This window comes from Ailuropoda melanoleuca, chromosome 1 (genome assembly GCF_002007445.2).
Source record: "Ailuropoda melanoleuca isolate Jingjing chromosome 1, ASM200744v2, whole genome shotgun sequence".
Classification (NCBI taxonomy): domain Eukaryota; kingdom Metazoa; phylum Chordata; class Mammalia; order Carnivora; family Ursidae; genus Ailuropoda; species Ailuropoda melanoleuca.
Window position 1 is genome coordinate 106947626 of NC_048218.1, and position 25057 is coordinate 106972682.

A 25057-nucleotide genomic window follows, 5' to 3' on the forward strand; every position below is an offset into this window, starting at 1 on the left:
AAAGGGAGTTCTGGCACATGGGGTGTTCACGGTGGGAGGCTGGCACCAGCCCCCACCAGCACCACACAGAGTGAGGGGGTGCTGGGACTCCTGAAAGGACAATGAGGGGTTGCAGCAAGATGGAGTAACAGTATGAAGCACTTCCTCCCCTACAAAATGACAGATAACCGCTAAGCACGTCTTATGTTACATAACTAACATTAAGTCAAATAAGATTGCGAGGGCTGACAAAACAATAAAGCAAACAATCTCCTGACATTTTTAAGGGCTCTTGATAATCACATTTTGGCAATAAGTTTTCTAAGTAAAATTCAAATTGGAAGTGGCAGTAGGAAATGATACATTCAAAAGATCCTCTATTTTTTTTTTCCTTTCAGACATCACTCCAGACTTCAACGGTTTCATCTGTGAAATGGGCACAGAGCTGCTTTATTTGTTAAAAGCAAGATTTAGAAATAGATGAATTTTGCACTAATCCCTTACAGCTGTGAACTTTATGATTACATGTTGAAGATGGGATCAATGTTCCCCCATCTTCCATCAGTGCCTCTGCTGTTCGTCTTTCACTGGTTCTTTTTCTAGAGGTTAATTCTCAATTGGTGTTTTTTAATTGATTTCCACAACCTTAATTTCCTTATAGACAGTCTCTTATGATCAATTCCACTATACGTTTTCCCGCTAACGGGCTTTCTGGAAATTACTACCGACGCTATGCCAAATGCTAGTAATCACATTTAATTGTTGCCTCATCTGTAAATCTTGTTACATCTCTTTGTTCCTCAACTCTACTCTGAAATATGAAGTGTTCAGATTTTTCTTTAATTTCAAAATATGCCCCACTTTTGGCACTAGATACATAAGAAGACCATTATGATAGTCTAGCTATCCAAAACTTCTCTTTACATATGAAACTTTGTTTTGGATATCCAAAAAAATTCAAGTTTTTATTGAACTCATTGTTATTCTCATTTCGTTTTCAAATATTTTGAAACTTCTCTACACTGATTCATATTTCGCTCATTTTTAGCTGAATAAACAATCTCTAAAACCCTGATTGCTATATATTTGGCTTTTCCTTTCCATCCCCACTAGGAATAAACATTTTTGAAGGCTCATTCATTCAACAATTATTTAATGAGCAGCTACTATGTGTCAATTACTGTTATAGTCAGTGCTCACTAATATTCCTCCATAACTTGTGATAATTCCACTGGGTTTTCTGCTTTTGTTTTTTGCTACCAAAACTTTAGAAGTGACAACAAAAAGCTACCTTGGTCTACTGTTTTTACCTTGTGTATAATAATCATGGGGGTGCCCTTCCATTTATTCACTTCTTGCAAACACATATCTAGGAATAGGGAATTCCTTAAAATCAGAAGAAATTATTAAATTATCTGTATAAAGGGATCTTGTACTTGTTCCCAAACTTTTAACGGAGGATAATCGGAAGAATGGTAGGCAGGGGTGAGGGACCACACTGGCCTCAGAGGAAACTACCCCTAAAAGGAAAAAGACCCCATCCTGTTATTCTACAAAAGGAGCCCTCTGCCCTTTCCCATGTGAACAACTACCTATAGGTAGATGAGCACGTGGACAAAAACCTGATTGGGTGACAGGTGCATGGAGGATTAATTTTAAAGATTAAAACAGCCCGCCAACAATTTCATCAAAACCCCTAGACTTAGAAACTCCAACAGCAACCCTCTCGGTCCCCTCCTTCTTTGGGAGCTTTGTACTATCGCTCAATAAACTCCGCTGTGCCTCCCACCACTCTGGTCTACCTCTTCATTCTTCAAAGCGGCGTGACCAAGGACCTCAGGCACTGAAGGGAAAGAAATCCTGAAACACTTTTAAATCATTTTTTGCCAGTAAAATCATACATAGGGCTCCAGTTATTTAAAACAGCCAAACTTGCTATTTTTCTAGTACAAAGATATTGAGTATATCCAAATGTTTAACTTTTTACAATTCCCATGTCACTAAATGGGAGCAACGAGCCAGTTTTGAGAAACACAAGGGGTATCAGGGTGACATTATGGGTGACGTTTGCAGTCCTATCAAGTTCAACATCACATGACTTTTCTGTTTTGCTAAAGCTACATAATTTTACAAAGATACATAGTTGCAAACAGTGATCTTTACTCTCCACTTCGCTTCCCACTTGAGGAACACTCTTCAAATTAATCTAGACATTGGACACAGGAGGTGGTTGGTCATTTTATTTCAAAGTTAAATCCCTGACATCTGTTGTCTGCTCACATTCCCTTCACAAAACTGAAAGTCAGACAAGAAGCTCGCAAAACCTTCAGATAAAACCTGTAAAAGATGTTATCACGACTTGGCACGCTACGCACTCGCTCCCGTGCTGTTGCACAATGGCTGCGAGGCAGTGTGAACGCACGTTTTCAGAGCAGAGGCATCGGAGCCCGGGCTAAACATTTAATTGGGCTTGGCACATGTGCGCCGTGGCAATGTACCCACTCCTACGTTTTTATTTGAAAGAGCAAGCACAGGCCTGAAGGTAAAAAAGAAAAAGCAAACAAGCCTTCCTAACCAAATGCACGTTTGTGAGGAGTTCAAGTACATGCTAATAGATTGTAGGTCCTTTTTCCAAAGACTGCCGTCCAACAAGTTAAACTAGAGTAACTATTTAGTGGCTTAACTGTGTTTCAAGAGCTGTATTTTGAAAAGCCCTAATGTGGTTCAGCTATTTCCCTTTATACACGAGACACGGAGACCGAGGCAAGAAAAGCACATGAGGCACAGGGATCATTCTTAGTTTCTCATCCTCGGTGCTCAATACTTTTTGAAATGAATAAATTTATGAATGAATGAACATTGGCCCTGGTTATCAAGGAATCTAGGACAAAGTTATAGACCTATCACTATATCTGTATATATAGCTATACAGCATTTTCGTTAAAACACTAAATGGTGTTCAGAGAAATAGGAAACTTATTCTTCATTCTGATCCTCGGGGTATGTGCTCATAATCACTCTTGTTTCATCCGCAGGATTAGAGTTCTACTTTCAAATTTGAAATATACCTTTTTTTTTTCTTTACATGACGGAGTATTTTATTTTATTTTAAGATTTTATTTATTCATTCGACAGAGAGAGAGACAGCCAGAGAGAGAGGGAACATAAGCAGGGGGAGTGGGAGAGGAAGAAGCAGGCTCCCAGTGGAGGAGCCTGACGTGGGGCTCGATCCCAGAACGCCAGGATCACGCCCTGAGCCGAAAGCAGATGCTTAACGACTGAGCCACCCAGGCGCCCCTACATGATGGAGTATTTTAAAGAGTAATAGGGAGGATTTCTAAATTCAAGTATTTTATTGACTCTTATCATTCCATCCATGTATATCTGATAAAGCTATTGTCAAAATGAGAGCCTTCTATGTCCATTTACAATAATTTGCATTCCTTGACAAAATAACTCTACAAAATTTAGTGCAGCATAGTGGGGACCATCATATTCTTTTTTTTTTTTTAAGGTTTTATTTATTTATTTGACAAAGAGAGAGAGCCAGCGAGAGAGGGAACACAAGCAGGGGGAGTGGGAGAGGAAGAAGCAGGCTCCCAGCAGAGCAGGAAGCCCGATGAGGGGCTGGATCCCAGGACCCTGGGATCACACCCTGAGCCAAAGGCAGACACTTAAGGACTAAGCCACCCAGGCGCCCCAAGGGACCATCATATTCTTTTCCACTTAATTCACAGACCAGGACCAAGCTTCCTGGTCAGGGCAGACCTATGAGGCGCCAGCCCACTGCACAACTCTAGAGGGCACTACTTTCTCTGCACTCCAGGGAGCTTGGAATCACCGCGAGTGATACAGAGCACGGCCACAGATTGTGGCCCCGGCGAAGCAACAGAAGAAAGACACAGGTAAGAGCCCAGAAAGACAGAATATACATGTGCTACAATTAGCTATTCAGATTCTATGTCTCTTTGTCATTAGTCTTGGGCACGCTCTGGTGATGAAGAGGGCAAAGGAATAAAAAAGTGCTTACAGTGGGTCCAAAAAGCCCAGCAAGACCTTTTCAGCACGTGAGGGTGGCATCAAGGCAGAGTTCCTGAGAGTTCCTAACGCTGGTTACTGGTGACTTTAGAGTCAATGTAATCTGGGAACTGGAGAGAGAGCAAATAGATTTCACAAGCTGAGATCCCATATTAAGAGCTGGGAACTCTGCTGCCAACCTCAAACGGGGCACAGAGGACAACTGACAGCAGAAAGCAGTTGGAAAAGAATTGCCCCCAGAAAAGGTGACATGGGAGCTTTCAATTTGGGCTCTTGTTTCTAGAAATCCTTGAATCTCACAACTTTCTTTCCGAGAATCTTCCATGTGATGTGTATCTGTACAAGAAAGCATGGGATGTGAAGGACCAAAATATAAATCTGATTTAGTTTTAAAACGCCTCTCACCATTTTAATTCTCACTTTTACTGGCCTGGAACTACCAAGCTACAGGTATTTATTTTCTTTATAAATTAATAGCACTTTTAACATGACTAGGAATATATATCTTTGCCTAGGAGAAAAGCTATAGGTGTGTGTGCACTGTGTGTTTATTAAGAAAGAGAAATGTGGGTGGGACACCTGGCTGGCTCACTTGGTAGAGTGAGCAACTCTTGATCTTGGGGTTGTAATTTCGAGCCCCACGTTGGGTGTAGAGATTACTTAAAGAAATAAAATCTTTAAAAGAAAAAAAAATGAAGGAGAAATACAAGCAAAGACTGGGGACTATGTCAACTCACTGAAATACAAGGAACCCTCAAAAGGAAAACTTCTGACTCTTTAAGAAAAAATACGCCAACAAAGAAAATCAAGCCCATTTCAGGCATCAACAAATGCTGATGGCCAGGTAGGTCTATGAATTCCATGATTTGCATGGAAGAGATGGGGGCTGGAAGGACCAACAGCCCAGAGAGTAAGAGCATAACCTTCCAGTGAAACGGACGTGGTAGAACTCCTGTCTCTTTATTCTCTAGCTGTGTAACTTGGCCAAGTTACTGAGTCTCACAAAGTGTCAGCTTTCTGTTCTGTAGCATGGAGATTATACTACTTACCTCATAGGGTTATTGTGAAGGATAAATAAGATAATACATGTAAGATGCTTGATATAGGGTCTGGCCCAGGATGAGCAATAATAAATATCAGTGAAACTATTATTGGATATCGTTTAGAAAGGTCAGAACCCACGTGAAAGACGAGACGATGAAATGGGATGAAAGGGGTGAGAATACTTGGGCACGCCAAAAAATTTAAGAACAGTTGGCCAAAACTGGATTCTGGGTAACAAAGTGTGAGGGGTGGTAGGAGAAGGAGCTTAAGAGAGAAATTTGAAAAACAAGTAAAAGAGGATGGGGGGACACTGGTAGGTAGATCCTTGGTTTGCTTAGAAGCCCCGGGTGAAGATGATGTCAGGTGGCGTTAACAGGGTCACACATAGAAGAACCGAAATCTGTCTGTTGGGTTTGGTAAAGTGGGGATGGCCGAGGACCTTTGTCAGAGCAGCACCAGAGGAGAGAATAAAGGAGGCAGACCTCACTAAGATTTAGTGTTTGAAAAGTCAGGAAGGAGAGTAAGCCACTAGCAAGCTTGGATAAGAATTAAAAACAAGAGCTGAGGCAGGATGTAGAATGAAAAAGAAAAACTGAAGAGACCTGAAGGCATTTCTGTGGTGTGGGACAGAGAGGGTAAGGAGCATCCCGGGTGGCCTGGGGTCCAGGGCAATGAAAACCGATGGCCTTGTGAACTAACATATAGCAGAGGGCCTAAAACAAGGGACGGTTGCCTTCCTTCTATGCGCAGAAGTGGGAACAGGGGAAATGGGCTTAGATGCTATAATAGTTTTAATAATACGAATAATAGAAGGAAGCTGAGAATGGTGGCTTGAGTACACATTGGCTTTCCTTCCTCTCAGAACCCTGTCAATGATCATCCAGACATATTCAAGAAACAAAATGACAAACACTGAGCCAACCTATGGCCAGGGCCATCGAAAGAAGTTTCAACTGATTTCTTAAAGAGGAAAGAAAAAAGAGGATTCTGAAGGACGAAAAAAAAGCAATGCAAACAGTACCAAACATGCTACAGACAGAGCTCCCAACAGGGCCACAGAGAGAGGAAGGGCAACTGGAGACAGACTCCGGGGATTAAAAGTCCACGTAAGGAAGAACTTCACCCATCAGCAGCTACCTTCTCTTCCTCTGCTCCCATCATTTGTACTCCCATGGAGGACAAAATATGAGAAAAAAATGAGATCAAAAAGACCAATTTAGAGAGTCCACTAACCAATGAATTAGAATCCTTGAAAAAGCAAAATCTATGTGAGAAAAAGAATGTTTGGTTTTTTTTTTAAAAGGAAAGCATTAAAGAAAACAAAAGAGGAGAAAGACAAGGAAGAAGCGAAATGTCTAGAACTTTAAAGAAGGGTCTTCAGAATTCAACTTGCAGGGGGCACTTGGGTGGCTCAGTCGATTAAGCATCCAACTCTTGATTTCGGCTCAGGTCAAGATCTCAGGGTCCTGGGATTGAGCCGTGATGGGAGCTGGTCATGGAGCCTATTTAAGATTCTCTCACTCCCTCTCTCTCTGCCCCTCCACACTCTCCCTCTCATAAAAAAAAAAAAAAAAAAAAAAAAAAAAAAAAAAAAAAAAAAAAAAAANAAAAAAAAAAAAAAAAAAAAAGAAACAAAAAGAAAAAAAAGAAAAAAGGACTCAATGTGCAGGACTCTAAATTTAAAAAATAATTAAAAAGGAGAAATTACTAAGGATATGGTAGAAACACAAATAGAAAAATTCAAATTGATCTGTAATTATAATAAATCAATTAACTATAAATCACATCAATTATAACAAATATAAAAAGATAAATATTTCCTACATTAAAAAGTTATCTTTTATTTGGATTCTTAAAAAAATTAGCTAGATGTAGCTTACAAGAAACATACCTAAAAGGTGGAAAATGAAAACGAAAGCAATTGAAAGATACATGTGATGCAATTTTGAGGCAAAAGAAAGTCAACAACTCTATTAATGTCAGAAAAAAATTAAGGTGAAAAAGAAAAAAAGCACACCAGCAGGGTTTGATTTAGCAGGAATGATAACTACGTAATGATAAAAGAAACAATCAAATGAGAATCTCTGATAATGATAAACTTGAATGCACTTGAAAACATACTCTCAAAATAGATGATGCAAAACAAACCCCTAGAATTACAAGTAGAAACAGACAAATTGTACAATCACGGTGGGAGAGTGTAACACAAGTTTGCTTAGAAAGCAGAAGATCAACAAAATTAAGATTCATAAAAATATAGAGGCTGTGAACAGCACAATTAGGAAGTTATTCTGAGAGAAAAACAGAGACGCATGATTTCACCAACAGAAGTTTTAAATTGTTCTTATGTACACATAGACACTGACCAAAAATAATCAGATATTCATTTTCAAAAGTATTCACAACATATTTAAAATATTAATATACAGACTGTTTCTTAATCACAATGTGATTAACATACAAATCAATAAGGAAAATCGAGAATATTTTTTTGATTATGTATTTTAAAAGTAACTCATGAGTTAAGGAAGAGGAAATCATTATGGGAATTCTAAGCTATTTACAAGCAACAACAAATGAATATACAATACACCAAAACTTGAGATTACAACTTAAAGTCGTTCTTAGATGAAAATTTATAACCTCAAATGGAGTCGAATACTTATTTTTTTAAAAAAAGTCAAAATTGAAAATAAGCTAAGCCTAAAGTAAATTGAAGAAATAAATAATAAAGATAAAGGCACATATTAATGAATTTTTAAAATGGAAATAATTAACAGCATAAAAATCAGGTTCTTTGAAATTACTAACAGATAAATGTCCAGCAAAACATGTTAAAAAAAAAAAAAGACATAAACGCATAATAGAAGGAACCAAAATGGGAGGGCATAACCAGAGACAGAGATTCTAAAAATCATCAACTACTACGTGAATGCCAATACACTGGAATACTTAGATAAAGGGGATACTTTTCTTAAAAAACAACTTACCAAAATTGATGAAAGAAGAAATATTAAATATTAATAAACCAACAGTTCATTTCTCTAGAGAGCAAACATCCTGCGTAATGGTGAATGCCTTGAAGTGAAAGCATTAAATGGAGGAACGAGAAAAAGCTATCCTCTACCGCTGTTCCTATTCAACACTGGAATGAACGTCCTAGCCCAGGCACTAAGGAAACCAAATGAAATCAAAGATACGGAAATTGAAAAGAAAAAGACAAAATTTTCAATACTTGCATTATTTCACTGCCTAAAATATCCGTGAGATCTACAAAGTGTGAGATAGACGACTGCTCCTGGAAGTACTAACCAGTTAAAAAATGTAATATGAAGGGGGGGAAAAAAGTATCAATAGCTAGTAAAATAAGAACTTAGGCAAGTACATATTTTTCTATGTGTAAATTATCTGTGAGTGAAATCACAAGCCAGTACTTAAGAGCACCAAGGAATACCTTCAAAGTGGCAAGATGTAACATGTTCTTAGGATTCATGATGCCCTTCACATAAAGCTTAAAAGCATATGAGGCAACAGTACTGGTTGCTTTGGACTATGAACACGCATCGTACAAGTATCCCTGAAAGTACGAGAAGCTAATGGTGTAGAAGGTGGGAAAGGGGAAGGGGGTGGATGGATGTGATCAGGAATAGGTGACATGGTTATCTCTAGCAGTTTTGCATTTGTTTCTTTCTTTATCTGTTTGGTGAGTAGACGGATCGATATTACTACTCCCTGCACTGTCACGGTCCTCTTTGTTTTATGTATCTTGTCCTCTAAGCCATTTTTAAAATTTTATGTATTTTATAATTTAACAATATTCATGGGAACTATGTGTTCCTTTTATAGGGTTTAAAAATCATAAGCAAAAAATGTGAGTTATAAAATTTTTAAAACTCAGTAGGCTGATATGCTCATTGTATTAAACTTCTTGCAAGGAAGGGGAAAAAGAGAGAGACAAACCAAGACACAGACCCTTAACTACAGGGAACAAACTGGTGGTGGCCAGAGGGGACGCGGGTGGGGAGATGGGTGAAATAGGTGACGGGGATTAAGAAGTGCACTTATAATGAAAAAAATAAATAAAAATTGAAAGAAAAACAAGCACCTTATTCTTGCAATGCACATTTGAGGCCTAAATCTATTATACACTCAGGCACAACAAAACAGATCATTTGATTTCAAATGCATTGATTCTTTGATTAATAACTCTCGGGATTTAGTAGGAAAAAACAACTTCTTTTCAGCCACAATAATCTCAGAGTCTCCAGGTTTCTATTCATTTGACAGCTGCCATAGCTGCAGAGACTATCATTTTTATCTTAAGGGATAAAGGGGAATCTGCTGTAAAACGTTCAAATTCTGGAGTTACTGAAGCGTTAAATACAGGTTATAAATCTGACTGATGCCACCAAAAAGTCACTGAAGTCTAATTGTCAGTATAATAGACATGTTAAAATTCTGCATCTTTCATTTAAAGGCGCTAAGTGAAGTACTGAGCGGAATACTGGAAAGAATTGAACATAAGCAAAAGTAGGTTTTTGTTTTGTTTTCTTTCGCCTTCCTTCATTTGCTTCTTTCATAGCATATGGAATAGAATAAAATTATCCCACTTGAAGAATCACTGATAAGAAAAACTCCAGTTTCCTAACTTTATGAAAATAAGCATATTAATTTATCAACATAATTTAAATAATGATTTCCTGTGCTGATTTAAAAATATTCAACATAAAAGTCAATTTCAAATCTCGTATCTGTTTGTAAATTGACTCTGTTTTAGTATGACTATACAGCTCTGATTTTATCAAACTTAGATATCCCACCACTACCCAAACAGAGGTGGGTTTTCTCTTGGTATTCCACCTCTAAAACGACACCTATCTGTGCTCTTTGCTGTGCTCCAAGAGATTGCAACCTTATCAAACACTGCTCTTGTATTGAAAAGTACTCCAATGCAGAAAATTCAGAAATGTCTAAGATGCAATATTCAGTTGATTTGGCACATCAGAATTTGAACCGGGATGTGTATTTTTCATGGTATTCTTTCAGAAACATTAATGTATTGCCAGTGTTTCTCATTCTGGCATTTGATTTTTATCTTCTCTGATTTTCAGCATTTACATTATACTCTATCATTTCCTTATGGTTGTAGATGTTTAAATCTCATATCCTTAAAATGATAATGGTGGCTAACATTTATTGAGAACTTGGCTTTGCCAGAACTTATACTAAGCTTTTTGTGGGATTGGCTTTATTTCATCCCCACAACAACCCCTTAATATAGACGCTGTTATCATTTCATAGATGAGGTTAATTACCTTGCCAATGTCACCGGCTAGTGAGCGGCAGAGCCAGACCGTGAACTCAAGCAAGTCGTCACCGGAACTGTAAATATTGTTAGTCTCTTCACCAAAAGTTATGATCAGGTTTATGTGTCTTTTTGTTCCTCCAGAATATCTAGAATAGGTGTAGATACATTATTTCATTTTTCCACAGTCACGCCTTTTGCCTATGATGAAATTAGACCACAGAATAAGTGACATTCCCCACATCACATAGCAAATGAGGACTAAATTCAGGTGTGTTTAACACCAGATCTAATGATTTTTTCACAGTATCATAGCTTGCTAGAAAATGTGACCATTTTAGGTGTTACTAAGAAGTCTTGTTCCTGTTTTTTTCCCCAAAGATTTTATTTATTTATTTGAGAGAAAGAGAGCGAGCAGAGGGAGGAATGGAGGGAAAGAGACAAGCAGGCTCCGAGCTTATCCCGGAGCCCAGCACAGGGCTCAATCCCACGACACTGAGGTCATGACCCAGGTTGAAATCAAGAGCCGGACGCTTAACCCACTGAGCCATTCAGGCGCCCCTGGAAGTCTTATTTCTAACCAGTATCAGGACACTGGTACATGCAAAACAAATTAGGGTTTAATGCTAAACACTGTGGCGGGGTTAACTTGGGAAGAGGAATTTTTGTCAACTCAAACAAGCACACTCTATCTGCGTAGTTCTAAATTAGGACATGGACCTAAACTACTTAAAGAGACATAATAGATTTCAAAGGCAGTTTAAGAAAAAAACGGATGAAGAAAAGTTCAGCATTGCCTGGCAACAGGCTGCACTGACCCACATCTTTGTCCAGGTATGAAGATGGTGGACACCGTTTCATCTCTTCAGGCATTTCCACGCCAAGACGATATATTTATAATTACGGCAAACATTATCCAACATCTACCATGTGCCTGGCAGCATGGTAAGCAATTTAGGTAACTTGACTGCTATCTCTTTTTTAGGTTTCACAAGAGCTCCATGAGGTATGTACCATGATCACAATCTTCAGGTGACGAAAAGGAAGCATAGAGAAGTTAAATAACTTGCCCAAGATCAGAGAGTTGGTCTGGTTCCGGAGTCCATACCTTTATGTCACATCATAGCGTGAGTGTCTGCTTGTGCCATAGGCTTTGGGTACCTTTTTGCTATTCCTCGCTGTGACAGCCTTGCGAAGTAGATTTGCTTATCCCCACTTCACGGACTGGAACATGAAGATCAGCAGGGTTAAGTGATTAATCCAAAGTCACCCATCAACTAAGTGCTGAAATTAAAATTCAAACTCAGGTCCACCTTAACTGGAAGTTCATGTTCTTTCCACTCTACAACATGCCTCTTCAATCTAGAAGTAAAATCTTGTGGGGAAAAACATAGCTACAGCTGGTCATGCTTGGCTATTACATCTGTTAGTGTGTTTTACATACAGACATCAACTGCACAGAGAGGCACTGATACGTCAATTGCCTTTTTTCCCCTTTTAAAAAATAGACTTTATTATTTTAAAGAAGTTTCAGGTTCACAGCAATATTGACCAGAAGGTACAGAGATTTCTCATATACCCCTTATACCCACATCTGCATACCCATGGGTTCCTCCATGTCTTTAGATGGCATTTCTTTAAGCACCGAATAGAGTCCATTGTCTGAATGTACCTGTTTCTTTATCCAGCTACCGAAGGACATCTTGGTTGCTTAAAAGTTTGGGCAGTTATGAATAATTCTGTGTGGACATAAGTTTCCAACTCTTTTGGGTAAATACCAATGGGCATAATTGCTGGGTTATATGGTAATCATATAATTAGTTTTGTAAGAAACCATCAAACTATATTCCAAAGTACCCGTACCAGTTTGCATTCCCACCGGCAATGAGATTTTCTGTCACTCCACGTCCTCCCCACCATTGGTGTCATCAGTGTTCTGGAGTTTGGCTTTTCTATTAGGTGTAGAGTTACCTCATTGTTGTTTTAATATGTATTTTGTGGGTGAACTATGATACCGAGCATCTATTTGTATGTTCATTTTCCATCTGTTTGCCTTCTTTGGCGAGATGTTCAGTAAGTTCTTTTTTATAATTTTTTTTTGTTTTCTTACTGTTGAATTTTAAGAGTTTTTCATATATTTTGATAATAATCCCTTACCAGATATGTCTTCTGAAAATATTTTTTCTCAGCTCATTGCTTATCTTTTCATTCTCTTGACATTGTCTTTTGTACAGCAGAAATTTTTAATTTTAGTGAAGTCCAGCTTATGAATTATTTCTTTCATGGATCACACTTCTGGTGTTGTATCTAAAAAGTCCTTTCCAAATCCAAGGCCATCTAGATTTTCTCCTATGTTGTTTTCTAAAACTTTTATAGTTTTGCATTTTACATTTAGGTCCATGATACATTTTGGGTTAATTTTTAGGAAGAGTGTAAGTTCCGTGCCTAGATTTTTTTTTTTTGGCATCTGGATGTCCATGTGTTCCAGCACCCTTTGTTGAAAAGCTTCATCCATTGTATTGCCTTCACTTCTTTGTCAAACATCAGCTGATTATATTTATGTGAGTCTATTTCTGGATTTTATATTCTGTTCCATTGATTTGTCTATCCTTCTACCAATACCACACTGTATTGATTGCTGTGTCTTTACAGGAAGTCTTAAAGTTGGTAATGTTAGTCCTTCCCCTTTGTTCTTCTTCCATATAGTGTTGGCTCTTCTCAGTCTTATGCCTCTACATATAAACTTTAGAATCAGTTTATCAATATCCAAAAAAATAGTTTGCTAGAATGTTTATTAGAATTGAATTGAACCTAGAGATCAACTTGGGAAGAGCTAGCATCTTGACAATACTGAGTCTTTCTATCCATGAACATGGAATGTCTCTCCATTTATTTTAGTTATTTTATTTCTTTCATCAGAGTTTTGAAGTATTCTAATATAGACCTTACATATTTTCTTAGATTTATACCTAAGTGATTAATTTTTAAGAGTGTTAATGTAAATGGTATTATGTTTTAAATTTCAAGTTCTAGTTGTTCATTGCTAATATATAGGAAAGTAACTTTTGTAGTTTAACCTTGTATTATGCAACCCTGCTATAATTACTGAACAGTTCCAGGAGTTATTTTGTTAATCTTTTTGGATTACCTGCATACCCAGTCATGTCATCTGCAATCAAAGACAGTTTCATTTCTTCCTTCTCAATCTGTATAATTTTAACTTTCTTTTCTTATCCAATTGTATTGGCTAGAATTTCCAGGATAATTCTGGAAGGGAGTGGTGAGAGAGGAAATCCTTGACTTGTACCTAATCTTAGAGGGAAAGCTCTGAGTTTCTCAACATTAAGTATGATGCTAGCTATGTTTTTTGTACATGTTCTTTATCATGTTGAGGAAGTTTCTCTCTATTCCTTGTTTACTGAGAATTTTTATCATGAATGGTTGTTGGATTTTGTCAAATGTTTCTTCTGCATCTACTTATATGATGTGATTTTTCTTCTTTAGCCTATTGATGTGATGGACAATAATAAATGATTTTTTGACTCTATCAGATATCTGATAAAAAGTGAAAAATCTGAACTACCTGAGCATCAGACTATAAACATCAATACTATTAGATATTTGTTGCTAACAATCCATTTGATTTTAATAAAGATAAGCAGCAACACTGAATATTTTGGAATATAAAATTTCACTAATATAAACTTTATTTCCAGTCTGAGTTAGAAGTCTAACTAAAAGTGCTCAATGGCACAACATGGTTTAAAAATAAAGAAAAATGATGTGTCAATGTTGGGTTATTGATTTTAAAAAATGCACCACTCCAGTGTAGGATACTAATAGTGTGGGAAGTTGTACATGTGTAGGGATAGGGAGTATATGGGATCTTTGTACTTTCCATTTAATCCACTATGGACCTAAAACTGCTCTAAGAAATGAAGTCCATTAAAAAATAGAGGAAAAAAAAAAGAGAGAGAGAGAAGGTCTTGGGGTGCCTGGCTGACTCAGTTGGTAGAGCATGCAACTCTTGATCTCTGGGTTCTAATTTCAAGTCCCATGCCGGGCATAGAGATTACTGAAAATAAAATCTTAAAAAAAAAAAAAAAAGTCTTGGTAGGGATAGCTGATTTGCCTTTTACAAGAATATCTTCCATAAGTTACCTAAAATGTGAGGCTGCAATACTGTCACTTTCCTACAAATGGAGAACACCATTATGAAAATTGTATATCCAAGATGTTGACTGTTTTCACAGGTAGACTTTCAGAAACAAAGGAGGCACCTTCTTTACCTCACTCCAGAATCAGATTAAGAGTGAGCCTTATTGTTTCTTCACTTCTGTGATTAAAATTACAGTTAAAATGAATTAGGAGTCCAAAACATTAGGAGAGAAAGAAAAAGAAAATGGAACATTTTCGTTCAGAAGGAAATTCATCAGGAGTGGTAGCCAGACTGCCTGGAAACAATTTTTCTTTTGAAAAAAAATTCCAAAAGTGGCACTGATCCAATGTATTTTTACCCTATTGAAAGCAATCTTATCTCTTTGGGCTACTTTAATTGTATTTTTGAATCAAAACATATCATTCAAATAATGCTTCCTGTGCCATCACATATTTAGACTCTGGGGGAGGTGAGTTGGAGTTTGTCCTTTGTTAAAGCTCTGTGCCCAGTTACAAAAGTCCATAATTTAGGAAAGATCACAACTACTTTTCTGACAGTTCTTTTCTTTTTTTTTTCTTTTTTAAAAGATTTTATTTATTTACTTGAGAGAGAGAGAGAGACAGTGAGAGAGGGAACACAAGCAGGGGCAGAGGCAGAGGGAGAAGCAGGCTCCCCACTGAGCAGGGAGCCCGATGTGGGGCTTGATCCTAGGAACCTGGGATCATGGCCCAAGCTGAAGGCAAACGCCCAACAACTGAGCCACCCAGGCGCTCCCCTGATAGTTCTTTTCATACTTTATTTTCTTTCCCAAAGTACAACAGAGTTCCCTAATGCCTTCTTCTCCTTTACAGATTTGTTCTTTTGGCTGCTGCTCAACCCTCAACTTGTATGCTCAGCAAAATTCAAAAGAACTTCTCTACTCTTGTTCTAATTCTAGTTTACAGGCACTTTTGTTTTGTTAACAAGATAAGTAGGTGGCTAACTAAAGATGGACATCAGGGCTTACTGGTTCTGCCCCTGAAGCCACAAGAAACTGGAGATGTTAGCCAAACATTCAATTTTCAGTGCTTCATACATACATTGGTCAATCTTTTGATTGCTTCCTCAACTCTGCAGTCATCCAAACTTATTTTTTATCTCATAATTTCCTGAAATAGCCGATGCAACATAGTATCCACTTTATACACTAAATGGCCGAGTCAATCTTACATCTACCCCTGGGTCACATAGTTCCTATGACAATAAGGATATAGTAGACATTTATACTGAAAGAGAGACGACAGGGAGACAATGAAATCTCTTCATATAGTGGTTGTGCTGGCATACTCAAGAAGGCTTCGATCTGTTCTCCCTAGCCCCAAAGGATACAAATCGAACCAAAAAGGGAGAGCAGCATAGATGTAGGTTTGGTTTAAAGAATAAACTTTCTATTTTTTTTAAGATTTTATTTATTTATGAGAGAGAGAGCATGAGAATGAGATCAAATGAGCAAGGGGGAAGGACAGAGGGAGAAGGAGAAGCAGGCTCCCTCCTGAGCAAGGAGCCCAATGTGGGGCTCAATTCCAGGACCCCGGGATCATGACCTGAGCTGAAGTCAGACGCTCAACCAACTCAGCCACCCAGGCGCCCAAGAATGAACATTCTATTAGCTCTGTCTGACAATGTGCTGAGAACATGAAGCTGTGTGTGTTGAGTTCCCAGGCACTGGAGGTGTAACAGCCAAGACCAAGAAGGGGTGTGGCACAGGGGCACCGAAGATCCCTCCCAACCCTGATTCATCGTGGGAACCACATACAGAATACGTGTATGTACATTATTCATAGAAGGCAAGGGGGAAATGCACAGATCCTCACTAGAACCGGGATTTCATATGCTGTTTTTTCAGCCCTGGCTCTGTCCTGACTTGCGCTACGGGCATTTGTGGGAGGGATTTAATGCCTCAGTGCTTGTTATTCATTTGTAAATGCAAAGGTAGGCCCCTGGTATCACAGTCGCTGGGAGGGAGACCTGACCTAGTCTTGGCTTTGTCACCAGGACACTGTGGACCAGTCATCTGATCCGTGCAGGTCTCAAGTTTTCTCACAGGTAAAACAAGTTAGATTAGGAAAACTCTGAGGTCCTTCCTGCTTTGATCGTCTACAGTAAAACCGTATCTCAAGGCTGTCAACTAAAAAGCAATAGGTGAATGCGATGACACTTTGACTAATGAAGTACAGGACTACTGTTTTCTAGTCAACCATTCTCATACAGTAATAATGCCAAGAGACGTGATCGCCTTTCCTGTCCGGCCTCAGGAAACAGTTTAAATGCCAATAGGCAAGCAGGAAAAAACAAACAAACAAACAAACAAACATATTTCCAGATTATTAACATCTGTTAGTGGTAACTATCAACTTGCTTCTACTAGCAGGAGAGGTTTTCAGATATTCATTCACTCAGCAACAATTTATTGAGCACCTATGAAGGTTGAAACCCTGGGGTGCCAAATCCTGAGGATAAAATGGTCGATCACAAATAAGGAAACGCACATTTTTTTTTAAAGATTTTATTTATTTATTTGACACAGGGAGAGACAGCCAGCGAGAGAGGGAACACAAGCAGGGGGAGTGGGAGAGGAAGAAGCAGACTCCCAGCGGAGGAGCCCGATATGGGGCTCGATCCCAGGACTCTGGGATCACGCCCTGAGCCGAAGGCAGACGCTTAACAACTGAGCCACCCAGGCGCCCCAGAAATACACATTCTTTACTTGAAAGGCTCACCATCTAGTAGAAAAGACCAACACGTGATAGGCAAAAATAATAAGTCAGTTTACTGAAGCACAAACTAAGATTCGGGAAGATGTGTATGGCTTGTTGCGCGCACTCCAAAAGAGAAAGCCGGGGTGCCGAGCTTTTCTCCTCCCAGTACTAGAAATAAAGAAAACTCAGCACACTGAGTCATCAAGGCTTAGTATTCATGGCAGTAATACCTTCCTTCACGTGGTGGAGGAAGGGCACAATTAGCCGTCACAACTTGTTACAGAAACAGATCCATTATCCATAAGGTTAATCCACTTTGAGCATGATAAGGCATGAAGAGGTGTGACACCCTGAGACTTCCCTCCGCTCCATTCAAATACAGTCCAGAGCCCCACAGCCAACCATCTTGTGCGCTGTTTGAACAAGACATACTCCTGCCCATGATTAATACTGCTTTGGTGTTTAGTTTGGAGAATCAGATAAACAAATAACAGTTTCTGCTTTCCTTTCCTCCTGTTCTTCTCTCCCAGTCGGGACAGGGTCTCTGTTCTTTTTGTGGCTGGGTAAAGGAGTTTTAGACAAACATTGAAAGGCTCCCTTATTTGAAGATTTCAGCTCAGGACTGATGTCTTCTGTCCCCAGAGGACACTTGGACCATGAATTGCCTCATTGTTTTCAGAGGAGAGCAATTTAGTGAGGAGTGTGGGTGTCTGAGAGACTGCAGTTCTGTACAGTCAGCCTGACCGTGATGCTGGCCCCAAGAAAAAGGGTTGGCTTGCCATCTAGTTCAGCCAGGCTGCGAAAAACGCAAAAACAAAGCAGGCATTTCACATGTGCAAAAGGTCACTTGTAGAAAGCCCTCATGGAATTCAGATTCATTTAGATTTGATCTTTTTTTTTAATTCGGACACCAGTATTCTTTTTTTTTTTTTNNTTTATTTATTTATTTGACAGAGATAGAGACAGCCAGCGAGAGAGGGAACACAAGCAGGGGGAGTGGGAGAGGAAGAAGCAGGCTCATAGCAGAGGAGCCTGATGTGGCTCGATCCCATAATGCCGGGATCACGCCCTGAGCCAAAGGCAGACGCTTAACCGCCGTGCCACCCAGGCGCCCCTGGACACCAGTGTTCTAAGCCATTTACTCTCAAAGAAGGTAGGTGTTAGGAGACTCTTCAAAAACCATCCTTTTATCATGACAGAGTCGAGGCAGTTCTAAACTATCTACTGAAGGACACAGTATTTATTCTACTCATACCAACTTTGTTTCCAAAATTATTTTAAGTGGCCAGGCTCCCAGTAAAAAGTCTACCCTAATTACAAACTCAGAGCAGGCTCAGTTTCTATCTGGGAACCTTACCCTACTTTGAATTTTGTTTCACTTGCTGACATGACAATGAGGCGGAAGCCGCGGGCAGTGCCAGAAGGGCCGCCACCACGGCCGTAAACGAGCAGGACTGACTGGGCACGTCAGCTGGCCCGACGCCTCAGGAGCTGCCCACTCGAAGGCTGGCTGGCAAACACGCTTGGCACAAAGTTGGAGCGCCAACAGCACAGTTGGGGTTAAAGCGGCACCCCCGCAAGCCCTCAGATTACTCAAGCAGGGAAGCCGAACAGAAAGACAAACCCAACGTTCGTCCAGATTTTGCTCTGGCTACACTCAGTGACACGCTCTCTACATATTCAGCCCACTTCAGCACTCTCCGTCGTGGGGCTTTGTGAATGCCTGTAAAATTCTGTCTCTTATAAGCGCTTGCATTCTTATCCATGGCAGGCATTTTAAGCCACATGGACAAATGTCAATACCAGCCAGGTATTTTTGAATAAGTAGCTACTGGCAGCGTATGTTTTCCCACTCCCTCCTCTCTTCACTTTCCTTCAATCTGAAAAGGTCTTCTGGTAATAGCACCCCACCAAAATTCCTATCAAATTTGTCAATGTTCATTCTAGAAAGCTGTAATACTTGATTTCTCAAAAGGTTGGACAATTTGACGACTCCCTCCTTTTCCAAATTCTCTTTCCTTGGCCTCTCTGCTTTCCATCTACTCATTTTGGCCTTTTCTTCTCAGAGTCCTTTCTTAAGTGTCCTGTTTCCTCAGGTCTTGATTTCAGGACTCTTCTAGTTTTATATTTTCTTCCTAGGCCATCACATCTGTTCCCAGTGCTTTAGTCCCCAAGAACATGGGATGGTTTCAACAAGTACTTCCAACTCAGTTCTTACTGAGCGCAAGTCCTATGTAGTCCATCGTTTCCTGGAAACAACCACATAGATAACACCCCCACCCCTCCCGACTGCTCAAAATGAATATTTCCAATACAGAACTCTTTCTCTCTTCCCCATCCCCAACTTGCTGCCTTTCTTTGTCATCCCATATTCCTTTAAATGGTGCATCACTTCCCAGGGGGAGGAATTGGGGGGAGGAGGGTCATCATCGATTTGCCCGTTTCCATCACTCTCCTATCTCATCCACCACCAGATCTTGTTGAGTTTTCTTTCTTAATGTCTCCTGAATCTGTCTCTTCTTCTTTTTGTCCCTGCCATCAGCTGTCACCTGAATTGCGGATCTCCCGTAGCCACTCAGGACCTCCTACAATCTAAAACATTTTCCAACCAGATCATTGGTTTTAATAAGCATCCAACTTAAAACTGACAAATGGCTTCCCACTGCTCTTGGGATTAATTCCAAAATCCTAAATCTACCCCTAAGGTCCAATGCTGGCCTCTCTCCAGTCCTATTTTGGGCTACAACTATTCATTAGCTGTGATGAGGCAATTGGTTTCTCTTGTATGGTCTTTCCAGTCTCGAGGCCTCTCACATGCTATTTTCTCTTTGGCAGAGAGAGCTTTACTCTTTTATGTCCTTCTAGTTTCAAACTCAGTTGTGCTCCCCTTGCCCAGTGCTCTGTCAGCTCTACACATCCCCCCATCATAACAGTCCTTTTATTTTATTATAACAGACGTTTTTTTCTACAACTGTTTTCTGCCAATGCACAGTAATTCAGTAACAGTGGGATCTAATTTATCTTAACATCCCCAAGTAACTGAGAACACAGTACAGCCTCCATAAATATTATTGAGAAAATAAATTAGTGAATTTTATATGCATTTTTGTGAAATTATGAGTATACTTATGAACAATTTTTAAATGCTTTACAGAATTTTTGGTTAGAAAATAAAATGTACCTTTGCATTTATTCATAGAAAGAAATACTAGCATTTGTGTGTTGGTTGATATTCAAAGAAGAAAATAATAGGGTTATGTTTCTATCATTCCGTCGATATAGAAGCCATCTGTTCTCTGTAAAAAAACTTATTTTGTGGAAAGGAAAAACTAAACCCAAATGAGTTGTGGTAAGATAAAATTTAAAAATTTTATGTCAGTGTTTTTTTCCCTTCCCCAAATTATTCACGTTGCTGCACATCTCTGTTGGACGTGGGCGGGGGGAGGAGAGAATGGCACACGTCAGCAGCGGATACATGGCAAGTAGAGGCCAATGCTTAGAGCTACTGTGGAAGGCAGCATGTGAACAGAGACGAGAGAGGACAAAAGAACAACAGGCAAACATACCCCTACCCTCAGCCCTGCTCCTATGAAGCTCCTCTCCTCATCCAGGGACTACCCCGGGAGAAGGAAGGGTGAACCTTGGAGAAGAGAGCCGCTCTTCCTGGAAGGTCAAGCTTCAGCTGGCTAGGTGATGCCCTTAACTGATGGTACAATTACCTGAAAGAAGCTGTTGTTTATGGTTGTTTGGTTGGTTGGTTGGTGGTGGTGGTTGTTTTTTAAAGATGTATTTATTTGGGGCGCCTGGGTGGCACAGCGGTTAAAGTCTGCCTTCAGCTCAGGGCATGATCCCGGCATTATGGGATCGAGCCCCACATCGAGCTCCTCCGCTATGAGCCTGCTTCTTCCTCTCCCACTCCCCCTGCTTGTGTTCCCTCTCTCGCTGGCTGTCTCTCTGCCGAATAAATAAATAAAAATCTTTTTAAAAAAAATAAAATAAAAAATACGGGGTGCCTGGGTGGCACAGCGGTTAAGCGTCTGCCTTCAGCTCAGGGCGTGATCCCGGCATTGTGTGATCGAGCCCCACATCAGGCTCCTCCGCTATGAGCCTGCTTCTTCCTCTCCCACTCCCCCTGCTGTGTTCCCTCTCTCGCTGGCTGTCTCTATCTCTGTCAAATAAATAAATAAATCTTTAAAAATAAAAAATAAATAAATAAAATAAAAAATAAAGATGTATTTATTTATTTTAGAGAGAGAGCACAAGTGGGAGGGGCAGAGGGAGAGGGAGAGAGAATCTCAAGCAGGTTCCAGGCTGTGTGCGGCGCCCCACACGGGGCTCAATCTCACGACCATGAGATCATGACCTGAGTTGGACACTCAACTGACTGTGCTACCCAGGCGCCCCTAGAGGCTGTTGTAAACAGAGACTGAGTCACCCCCAAGTGTAGATAGTGGATGCCATCACAGAGCAGCAATAAGGACTCGTGAACAAGTCAGGTTTGTTATTGGGGAAGTAAAAGAACTCTAGAGTTCTGGTCATCTGAGTCATGGTTTATAAGTGTAAATCTAATGTAGAGAGAAGTCGAGTCTTTGATACAATATTTAGGAGATTGCCTTGCTCATGTGGGTGAGCTGAATATAAAAGCTAGGTCTCAGCCCCCAAATTGACTCAAGAATGAAAGTCTCATTTTTAGATGTGAATTCTTATCCTTTCCAAGCTACTATGCTAGTAAGAACACGATAAGAACAATCCGGGGTCACAAAGAACCTCCAATAAAAAAGAACCGCGAGTTTTCCTACTCTTGATAGAAGACGTTTTTGTTTCTCCACCTTTCTTCTTTTCCGCCCCTCCCACGTCTCCCTCCCTACCTCTCTGCCTCCACTTTTAAGCTATCTCTCACTTTTAAAACATGAATAAAAATGAAATATGAAAAAAAATTGAAGAGTTTCAATCTTTTGATATTCTCTTCTAGCCTCAAGTGAGCTATTTTTAAAAATGCTAACTGGCATATGCAATCAAGAATTGAGAAAGGAAAGTCTTAAGATAAAATATGAATGATAATATATACAATATAATTTAATCATAATTTTTCTCCTTGCCCACAGAGAGCTAAAGGATATAATTTGGGGTGCCTGGGTGGCTCAGTCACTTAAGCATCTGCCTTCAGCTCAGGTCATGATCCCAGGGTCCTGGGATGGAGTCCTACATTGGGCTCCCTGTTCAGCGGGGAGCCTGCTTCTCCCTCTCCCTCTGCCTGCTGCTCCCCCTGCTTGTACTCTCTCTCTCTGTGTCAAATAAATAGATGGAATCTCTAAAAAAATATAAATAAATAAATAAATAAATAAATAAATAAATAAAGAATATAATTTATTTTGTCAATATTTAACATAACTTAATTAGAACTATTGGTAATAAACCAATAGCAGCATACTGATAAATATCACTCTGTTACACTAAGCTCAGAGTTGAAAGTAAAACTCTTACAACTGGTATTCTTGATTAAAATTTCTTAACAAGCTAACTTTACCACACCATTAGTAAAGGACTATCCCTCTCCCACTCACTAGATGTACTAGCTTTTCCAGTGCAGTCTGTGACCTTAGGGTTTATGAAACATTCTTGTCAAGTTTCCTAATGACTTTCAGGAGGATCCATAAACAATAAAATGTCGATACAAATACGTAAGAAAAACTGAATGCAATTCTGACCACCTTGTCCCGGAAAGATACGCATTACTACAGAACATCATTTGTACTGGTATATTCCATTCCATTGCATGGGTGTGCCTGTACAGCGTATATGTATAAAATGTAATTACGTAACTGTGACCTGCACATCTTCGAGGACAAGCCCACATAAAGCCCCTCAGCGTCCACTGAGCAACACGAACAGACTGGAGAAAATTCAGTGGGCCTCTGACTGCATCTAGCATGTGAGAGCAACAGCTGTGATGTGGCCCCTTGACAATTCAACCAGCAGGCCTGCCCAGTGGAGTCCTCTGTGGCAGAACTCTCCAACGGGGGACCACAGAAAAGGAGAATCACAAGCGAGGCTGGGATACTGAGAGTCAGGATGGGTTAGGTGTGTCTGAAGTCCTGATTTTTGAAATGCAACATGCTTTTGCCCATAAGGGTGAAGACAGGAGTTATGATTCAGGGAAGTTCATAATTTCTGAAAACTAAATCCTAAAGGCAAAGAAAGTAGGATTGTATAATTAATCCTCTCTGTACTGACAGGTTTTTAATGCAGGACTCTATAGCTTTAGGCTCATCCGTAGACAGAAGACTTAGTCCCTTGGTCACCACAACTTTCAAATAAACCTGTTTCTTCTGCAAAGCTCGCTTGGGAAGGCTTACCAGACAGCAGCTTCCTGGGCTGCTCCCAGAACCTCCACTTCCGCCAAGGCCCAGACACACAACGGGAGCGGCCATCCTAGGTTACTTCGGCTCCTCCGCTCTGACCAGCAGCCAGAAACTGGGGGTGGAGAAAAGAATTAACATCAATAGAAACATTTCCAATTTTTACAAAATACAAGGTTCAAGCTAACCACAAATACAGGAGGGAGGTGAGGGGTCAGAAATAAGCGTTACAAATTATATCTTGCATTTGGGCCTCAGAATCACTTACCAGAGATTAAGCTCTGTGAAAGCAATGGCCATGTCTGTTGCTACATTTTTTTTTTTCCTCCAAAATCTAGTTTAGGGCTTGTGCACTACGAGGTAGTCAGGAAAGACGTGTGAAAGAAAACAAGGAAGGAAGGAAGACAAAGAGGTACTGGATTTTGCTGTATGGCTGAAGGACGTAAAGAGAACTTTCGAGGTTAAAGGTCGCCTTCTGGGTTATTTTTCTTCAGGTAAAAAACATGACATGGATTTAATTAAAATAAGAGGCTTAGTATAATTATTATTAGCAAGCATTAATTAAGTAATGTACAATACATGCTTACTAGCGGTGTTTAAGGAGTCCTAACAGAGAAAAGCCTTTACTACAATGTTTCTACCCCCAGAATCCTGACCTTCATATTTCTACTGACCAACGCCATGAGGAAGGTGCTCTCTTTGGGCTCAGCAGCATTTCTGATTCTGCCTTCAGAGGGAAAGAGCTTTGAAACTTCACCTACAACCGACAGAGTGAAAGAAGATGGGAAGAAATGTGTGAAAGATCCTATCAGATGTGGTTAAAGAGGTTGAGAGTTGGAGTAAGCCTTGGAACGGCGTCATTCATTCAAGACATCTGTCACTACGAGCACTGCCTTGTGCAAACACAGGCTGCAGAGAAATGTGGACACCAATATTATGCTCTGCTAACTCCTTTACCAGCGAGCTATTTCTTACTGTAATTTCTTCAAGATATAATGGACTTTGTGACGCCTGGGTGGCTCAGTGGGGTAAGTGTCTGCCTTTGGCTCAGGTCATGATCCCAGGATCCTGGGATGGAACCCTGCGATGGGCTCCTTGCTCAGTGAGGAGCCTGCTTCTCCCTCTCCCTTTGCCCCTCCCCCTGCTTGTGCTTGCTCTGTCTCTGACAAATAAATAAATAAAATCTTCTTTAAAAAAGATATAATTTACCAAAATGTCTACAATTCTGGTTTATATATCCACATGTTGGTACAAAACTGAATTATGTTACAGTTATCTAAATTTTAATGACTGACATTTATGTTATTAAACCTCTTTTGTCTCTTTTTTTTTTTTTTAAAGATTTTATTTATTTATTTGACAGAGATAGAGACAGCCAGCGAGAGAGGGAACACAAGCAAGGGGAGTGGGAGAGGAAGAAGCAGGCTCATAGCAG

The 25057-nt window shown here is 39.8% G+C and overlaps 1 long non-coding RNA gene across 1 annotated transcript in view; it reads right to left on the bottom strand.

The window, feature by feature from the left end:
* LOC117803007 overlaps nt 1-23739 on the bottom strand; it is a 112511-nt gene extending 88772 nt beyond the window's left edge. The window contains exon 1 of the long non-coding RNA XR_004626539.1: nt 23620-23739. This is a non-coding gene — a long non-coding RNA (uncharacterized LOC117803007). The remainder of the gene's footprint in view (nt 1-23619) is intronic.
* Between the last annotated feature and the right edge of the window lie 1318 nt (nt 23740-25057).